The 8,925-nt window shown below is 41.1% G+C and overlaps 1 protein-coding gene across 3 annotated transcripts in view; it reads right to left on the reverse strand.

Annotated features, from left to right (window-relative positions):
- IPCEF1 (interaction protein for cytohesin exchange factors 1) overlaps positions 1-7,159 on the reverse strand; it is a 207,826-nt gene extending 200,667 nt beyond the window's left edge. For 2 of the 3 annotated variants that reach the window (XM_072643746.1, XM_072643745.1), the window contains exon 1: positions 7,014-7,159. The gene's annotated coding sequence lies outside the window, so the exon portion shown is untranslated. The remainder of the gene's footprint in view (positions 1-7,013) is intronic. The other variant, XM_072643749.1, reaches the window with a different exon arrangement.
- Positions 7,160-8,925: the final 1,766 nt, after the last annotated feature.

Here is an 8,925-nt window from a genome sequence, read left to right on the forward strand (position 1 = left end):
CTAAGGCCAGGTAAGAAATGAGGCAGAGAATGACCTCTTTCACCGAGTCAAAAAGAGCTCTAGGCTTATTAAAGGAAGAGGGCAGCTGACCAGGTCCTAGATCTACTGTTATACTAAGAGTATTTATAAGAATCAAATGAGAGGCACAATGTGTACTTTTAGAATTTCAAAGGAAGAAGCAACTATTTCTAGGTGGGTAAAAGGAAAATTTCAGGTAGAAGTAGTATTTGCGCATTCTCAAATGTGATAAACTTGTAACTTTAAAGTATTACACAACTATTATTACTAAAATTATGCTATTATTATTATTATTAAAGCTATTGATACTACTATCTTTTAGGGGGTATGGACCTATGATTTTCATGGTATAGAGAACTCTCAATGAGGAAATTCCTTTTGCCAATGGAAATTGACACCTATTCTACATCAGTCTTAGAAATTTGTCTAAGGCACTGAGAGGTTAGGGGACTTGCCCAGTGTCACACAGCATGTGTCTGAGAATTCTAGGTGTACAATATATAGAGCACTGGACCTGGAGTCAGGAAGACCTGATTCCAAATTCAGCCTCAGCTACTTACTAACTGTGTGACCTTGGACAAGTCACTTGTCAAATGATATAATATTTGCAAAGCATTTATTACACACAGTACTTGAGGCCATTTAAATCCTTATTACCTTGTCTTCCCAGAACATGAATCAAGACCTTCACTCTGAGACTGCCCCTTTATCCACTATACTAAGCTGCCTGCCACTACCATCATCATCATCCCAACTGTTACTATCCTTGTCCAGGAGAAGTGAACATACTGTCAGAACATCATTTCTCAAAATGTGGTCTCTGGACTCCTGAGGAATCCATATTCCTTTCAAAGGATCTGTGAAGTCAAAATTGTTTTCATAGTACTACTGAAACATAATTTGCCTATTTAAATACTCCTCTTTTTTCCAACTATATGTCTGTCCAAAGTCAGATTTTCTTTATGTACTTCAACTAAAAAACGTCACAACAAATTGAATGCAGAGGCCTATATGAGAATACAGTTGTCTTTGATTAAGCCAGACATTAAAGAGATTTGCAAAAAAAATATATAAAATGATACTACTCATGAATAACTTCTTTTTGTTTTGGAAAATATAGCCATTTTTCATTAAAATGTTATATAATGTTTAATGAATTCATTGTTATTTTTAATTTTTAAATTTAATTAGTTTTAATTTCTAAGACACTAAATATTGATAGATAAAACCAAATAAATGTTAATTTGTAGAAATGTAAGAAGGTCCCGAGACCAAAGCATTTGAGAACCACCATACTGGAGGAAGAGAAATGGAAGGTGTAACAGATAATCCAAAGACGGTTGACAAAGGAGTTGTTGGGTCCTTTCATAACCTGGCCCCATTCTACCCTTTTAGAATTCACATACTTTGCTCTCTCTCCCAACCTCCCACCCCACATATTCTGAGATTCAGTGATACTGTCCTTCTTGCTATTCTTTCAGACAAAACACTCCATCTCCCAACTCTAGGCATTTTCACTGGTTGCCCTTCATTCTTGGGACTCTCTCACTCCTCATCTCTACCTCCTGGCTTCCCTCCTTAAAGTCTCAGTTATGGTTGTTGAGTTGCCCAACGGATAGAACTCCAGACCTAGAGTTAGGAAAACTCATCTTCCCAAGTTCAAATCCACCCTTCAGATACTTACTAGCTGTGTGACCCTAGACAAGTCATTTAACCCTGTTTACCTCATTTTCATCATCTGTAAAATACACTAGAGAAGGAAATGGCAAACCACTCCAGTATCTTTGCCAAGAAAACCCCAAATGGGGTCACAAAGAGTTAGATACAACTTTAAAATAAATGACTGAACAACAACAAAAAGCCCCACCTGTTACAAGAAGCCTTTTCAAGTCTTCTTTAACCTTAGTGCCTTCCTTCTGAGGCTATCTCTAGTTTGTTCTGTATATATTTTGTTTGTACATGGTTGTTTGCATGTTATTTCCTTCATTAGACTGTGAATTTCTTGAGAGCAGAGACTGTCTTTTGTCTTTCTTTGCATCTCCAATGTTTGGCATAGTGCCTGGCACATAGCAGTCACTTAACAGATGCTTGTTGACTTCACTTGGTGGGGTTGTTTTTTATCATGCATCCAAAGACAACAAAAAACATTTGATGGAACACTTGGTCATCTCATGTGGAGGTATGCTTGATCTCTTTGTCAAGAGGAGAAAGATGGCAGCCAAGGGCAACACTGGTTTAGAATACAAGTTTGTTTGTAAATCTATGGGGGGAGAATGGTAAGAAAATTAAACTGCTCCATAATAAGATGAAAATCAGTGAAAGAAAAAACTTTATAGAAAGTGAGTGAAAGACCCATAAAGTCAGATTATCATGGAAGAATTCAACAATGAAACTAGAAGGAATAAGCCCTAAAGTAAACAAATATGGGAAGAGCAGATTAGACAAATTATTAAAAGAGGATATTCATCCCAGAAGGGATACAACTGTGTTAATAAGCAACCAAGTCTCATAATATACAAATACTTGCAAAAAATCTGAAACCCTGGGAGGCATAGCACAGTCCTGGGCTTAGAGTCAGGATGACCTAAATTCAAATTCAAGTAAGTGTCTGCCTCAGACATAATGGCAGCAATTCACCTCAGGCTCGATTTCCTCATCTGTAAAATAGGGGATAATAATATCTCAGAGTTGTTGTAAAGGTCAAAGGAGATAGCGTGCAAAGTGCTCACCAGAAACTTTAAAGTGCTATCAAAGGGCTGGCTATTTTGTTATGATGATGATGATGACGATGGTTATAAGAAGGGTGACAGAGAAGCTACCAGGAATTATTAGTCTATATCTCTGCTTTACCATCTCTACCAAATGTTTATGAAAATCACCTCCAGAACTCCAGTTCTGTCTTGAAGTCCTGGTAGGTAATTTCAGGGATTTGACATCATGGCTTCTACCAGTGATAGTCAGAATCATAGATTTAGATTCAGAAAGGATTCTTAAAGATCATGCAGTCCAGGGATGGGGAACCTGTGGCCTCCTAGGTCCTTGGGTCTTTTTGCCTGAGTCCAAGTTTTAGAGAAGAAATCCTTTTATTGAAGGGATTTGTTCTGTGAAGTTTGGATTTAATCAAAGGGCCACACTTGAGGGCCTACAGGGCCCCATGTGCCCACCCCTGGTAGTCTAGTACTCTCATCCTGCAGCTAAGAAAGCTGAACCCTAGAAAGGTGATATAACCTACCCACACAATTAGTAATGGGATGCAAAGGCAAACCCTCTGACTCCAAAGTCCCTGCTCTATCTAGTCTCTGTTAAACTAAGGCTACTCTTCTAGGCTGTGAACCAAAGGCTTCTCTCAGTAGGATTCCTTCCTCTTTTCTGTCATACCGTCAACCCTAAAGAAACCACCTGCCTATATTGTCTTATTAAATTGAAATTGAAGGTTGTGATACTAGTGGTTAGACTGTTGTTACTGTTCAGTCTCTTTCAGTCCTGGCTGACTCTGTGGCCCCACTTGGGGTTTTCTTGGCAAAGATATTGGAGTAGTTTGCCATTTCCTTCTCCAGCTCATTTTGCAGATGAAGAAACTGAGGCAAACAGGGTAAAGTGACTTGCCCAGGGTCACACAGCTAGTATGTATCGGAGCACAGATGATATGCCAATTCAAAGGTCCTGGTTCAAGTCTTGCAACTGACCCCCATTTGGAACATGTTGAACTACAGAATTAAAAATCTAGACAAGAAAACATGTCACATCACAACAAACCCCAATCTTTAGGACATTGAAGTCATCTGGTTTAAACAACAGTGACTGCTCTTTCCATTTTGCCTGATCTAGGAGCTATGACTCTTGAATGACTTCTCTTCCTTCTCCCAACAACAACCTATGATCCTCCTCCACTATCATTGTCACCTGACACCAGAGAAAGACCACCATAGATTAGGGAGATAAGGCAAATCCTATGATCCCAGCATGTGGAGATCTGCAAGGAGGCTGGTCCAAGAATGAGGAAAGGCAGAAACAGGTGAAGTCAATGCAGAATGGAGCGAGATAGTTAATATTTCAGCTTGCCTGGAACAGACTTCCTCAAGGGGAGGATCATGCAGTTAGGGCCTTAAAGGGATGTTGGAGCCAGATCTATGGCCAACAGGGAAGTCACTGAAAAGTTTTGAGCAGGACAGTAATGTGATCAGACTTATGCACTGGGAAGATTACTTTGGCATAGATGGGAAGTACATAATTAAAAGAGGAGTCACTGATGGTAGGGAGGCCAATTAGGAGGTACAGAAAAGATATAATAAGACCTTTATTGTTTGTGAGTCCTAATGGCAGCATTACCCCAGTGGTTTTCTTCAACAACAAAAGGAGAAAAAGCCAAGTAAACTCAGGTCCCATTCAGAGTGCTGTTGTCTGATGAGTGTAACAGGAACACTCCTAGGCTCCAAAATGGATGCAAAAGCAGAAGTGAGTTTACAAACAGAGGCCAGGAGGAGTCAAAAAGAAAGCAGACCCAAGCAATGGAGTCATGAAGTAATAGCTTATCTCTCATTGCCCCAGTACGCTGCTGCAGAAAACTTCCTATTTCCACTCTGCTCAGTGGGAGCTTGCTTCATGCAGTGGACACCTGAAATACTTGAAACACGCAACTTCTGCAGAGAAGGCAAGCTTTAGTTCCTGTCATTGAACAGGATACAAAGACTGGGAAAGAAGAAAAGAGAAAGAGAGAAAGCTTAATTCTAAACTCCAGTCCTTTCCTTCCTCACTTGAAATGGGAAGGAACAATTTTATTTTCAAATCTTATTCAATATTTGCATATCAGAAGGCAAGCATTAGGTCTTTTTCTGCCATTTAAATATTTATCCATTATGTATACCATCCCTAGGACAGTGCTAATAAGTGAGAAGTGCTGGGCAAGTAATGAATATGTGTGTGGCATTTGGTGAGTCACTTACACTCCCTGAGCTCCAGTTTCCTTATCTGTAAAAGCAAGGGACTGATCTAGAGAATTTATCTGTAAGATTCCTTCTAGACCCCAAATCCTGTGATTCTCTGGTGTCATAGCAATAACTAAATTGGGAATCACAGCATCTGAGTTTAAGTCCTGGCTTTCCCATTTAACTAGCCCTGTGGACTTGGGGAAAGTTACTTAATTTTTCGGAGCCTCAGTTTCAACGCCTATAAAATAAAGATACTGGATACTATCAGAGGGTTGTTGGGATGACCCAGTGAGCTCTCCACTGGAAATTCACCTTCTAACATGAAAATTGCTGTGCAGATGCAAGGCATTCAAGTCAATTCAACCCAATGAACATTTATTAAGCAGCTGCTACATTTCATAAAATAATTGTATTACACATGAGGGATACAAGACAAATGTAAACAAACAAACAAACAATACAGCATGGCAGGTCCATCCAGAGTTTATCATCTAAGAAGGCTGACAGACCGGTTAAGGTAAAGAAGCAGTCTAGAATGTTCCAACAAAATTTAAGAAGATTTCCCAGAGGAAATAGTTGTGTGAAGGAAGAGAACTTGCGGTTTAGTAAGATGAGCACTGAATTTGGAGTCAAGTGGCTTGAATTTGAAATTCCAGCTCTACTACTTATGCGACCTCAGGCAAGCCACTTGCCTCCTGGGGTCTCAGGGTCCTCATCTATAAAATGGGAGAGTATTAAAGGTTGCTCTTAAAATTGCTCTTAAAGGTACCATAGAGATCAAGCCCTATGATTTCAGCATGTGGAGATGTGGAAGAGGTTGTTCCAAGAATGAGGAAAGGCAGAAGCAGGTGAAGTCAATGCAGAATGGGGCAAGATAGTTCATATTCCAGCTTGCCTGGAACGGACTTCTAAAGGGGAGGATCATGCAATTAGGGCCTTAAAGGGATGTTGGAACCAGGTCTATAGCCAACAGGGAAGTCACTGAAAAGTTTCGAGCAGGACAGTGATATGATCAGACTTCTGCACCGGGAAGATTACTTTGGCATGAATGGGAAGTACATAATAGAAAGAGGAGTCACTGATGGTAGGGAGGGCAATTAGGAGGAGGCTCTTAGAATGGTCCAGAAAGACATAACAAGGGCCTGAATGGGAGTGAAAACGAGACAGATTCCAGAGACACTTCAAAGGTGGCATTGAGAGGACTGGACAACGGGATGTGAGGGAGGAAGGGAGAGAGCAGAGGAAGAATCAAAGATGACTCTGAAGTTGAAAACTTGGGTGATTGGGAAGGTGGTAGGGTCAAAACAGGAAGGGAAGTGGCTAATTAATAATTATAAATACTATTAAGGTCAAAGGTGCTATGTGAAAGGTCACAACTAATGCTTTCCTCTAATAATTAAATGTCCTCCACACAAAGACAAACTAAAGAGGGGCTCCCAAAGCCCCAAGGAAGAAAGTCTACCAAATAAGCAGCACCTTGCCTATGCTTGGCTCTCCTTTCAATCCCTACCATGGTTCTTCAGCATGTTGATTTTGCTTGAAGTGAAATCCCCACCAGCTGTAGGCATCTGGGTAGGGAGAGGAATTTTAACTGCAGGGGGAAGGGAAGGATGGAGAATGGACAGCAAATCAGGCACAAAGAACACACACTCCCTCAGACAGGGATGTCACTTCAAGACTTCCCCCAAATGAACTTTACAGAACACACACAAACGCAGCATTGTGCTGGTCTGAATCAGCCCCACAGTGGATGGTCCAAACAGCTATCAATACTCCATCCATTTCAGAGCAGGAGAGAGACCCTGAGTACACAGCACTGCCCTTTCAAGTGACTGCCTGTGGATAAGCCCCCATTTTAAGGACACCTTCAATACCACCCTTTTATCCTGTCACTGTCATAGTGGGTTTACAAAGAGCTGAGCTGAAGAGCTACTTTCTCAAGATTCACACTTTAGAAGACACCCACAGAAATCAAGACTATCCCTGGGCTGCCCTCAGCTTTGCAGCCCTAATATATACACCCAGCAATTGCTTCCCTTCCATAGACCAAGGAGTCATGTTACTTACATGGAGTAAAGGGGAGAGAGATCCAAGAGCTGACTCAGGTGTCCCCAAATTCAGAAAACTCATAACATAGAGGGCAACAGCTGAGGTTTTCATTCCATTTAAGCAGAAACTACTGGGAAGACTCAGACAACAACAGGGTTCACAAGCAGACCAGAGAATGAAGCTTTTGAAAGAAGAGGAAGTTTCACTGTACTTCCCTAAATTCATCGTTCTTCCTTCTGATGGTTACTAAACCCTTCTCTGATTCCAATACCCCAGGCATAGCTATTCTGGGAAGGCAAGTCCGATCTGTCTCATTCCATTTATTCTAAACATTGCCCAATGTATTCATTTCCAGGACACATGTACAAAACATTGGGCTGCTCTGGTTTCCTGTTTTGGAGGCAAAGGCTCTCTATTTACAGACATGTAGGGAGAACTCCTCTGCCTAACTCCCCTACTTCCATCAGATCCAATTGTCTGATTTTACTAAGCTACCCTTCCCAGATTCAGATTATTTTATGAATTTCCCTCCTTTGCCCCCATTTCTCAAGCATTCATAATGGGCTACCAAATAACATAACTGCAGACTGATAAACAAACAAACAAAAAGAATCCTTTTTCAGTCTATCTTTAGCAACACTCACCAAGATATCTTCCAACTATAGCTCATTTCTTTGACCCACAAGGGCAGGAAAAATGACAAGTGGCAAGCTAAAAATGGACAAATCCTTCCCTTTAAGCACTCCTACAAGGGCTCTCTCATTTCACTGGAGCCCGCCCTCTTAGCACTCTCCTCTGGGTTCACTGGTTTGCACCTTCTCAGGAAAAAACAAAACAAAACAAAACACCATCTCATGTTTCTACTCAATGGTTTCAAATTTAAAAAATTAAGCCAAACAACAGTTAAGACTAGAGCTCTACTTGTAGAGGTAGCTAGACTTTATTCAATTCTGTTTAAAATCTACACCTGCCAAGCAAAATGCTGACGTTAGCGAAGGCTCTTCCAATGGTTTAATTAGAAATATAAAGGCATTGGGAACAAGTCAGAGTTTTTCAAGCCCAGTCCAACCAGCCCTCTCTTCTCTGCTTCGCTTTCAAAGCAACCATGGCCAGCAAAATGGAAAATGACCGGTAAGAAGAAATCAGGGACCGTCACATCTATTGCCTCAAATAGCAGCACTTCATGTGAAAAGATCTCCATGTTATCATAACATTCAGTACAAAAATGGTCATAACTATAAGCCCTGGTCTCCCAAATCTGAGCTTCTTCCCCCAAATTCTCATGCTCTCTGCTCCCTCCATTGGTCATGTGACTATGGTGTACGGGCATTTCTCCACATCTGCAACGTCCACCAACCTCAAAAGGCCTACTTCTTTCTCATTAAGAGGTTTGCTTAGACTAGGCATGATTGGGGAATCTGTAGCCTCAAGGCAACATGTGGCTTCTAGGTCCTTGGGTATGACCTTTTGACTGAGTCTGAGTTTTATGGAACAAATCCTTTTAATAAGGGGATTTGTTCTGTGAAGTTTGGATTTGGTCAAAGGGCCTCACCTTGAGGTCACAGGTTCCCCACTCCTGGGACAGCAGTGCCGGATTACGTGTCCTGGCATGGAAACAGTGGGGTGTGAGAGGAAAAGGATAGTTCCGCGCACAAAGATAAATAATCAAAATAATCCAGTTCACTAGAGTCCTTCCTAATAAAATGAAGCCTTCACAGTAGCTGGCATCACATGAAGAAACTAATGAATTACTTGATTTTTACTTCAGCTGACAGGAGATTTCAGAAGCAAACAGGCATTGTGCTCTCTAAGCTGTGTCTGTATTCTTGAGGCCCATAGATGATAAAAGGTTTTGAGACCCTCACGTGTCACTCACTACTCTTAAGTCCCTCTCAGCCCTAAGAGAAGCTAAATGTTACAGGAAAGCTGC

This window comes from Notamacropus eugenii, chromosome 2, assembly GCF_028372415.1.
Source record: "Notamacropus eugenii isolate mMacEug1 chromosome 2, mMacEug1.pri_v2, whole genome shotgun sequence".
Taxonomy (NCBI): domain Eukaryota; kingdom Metazoa; phylum Chordata; class Mammalia; order Diprotodontia; family Macropodidae; genus Notamacropus; species Notamacropus eugenii.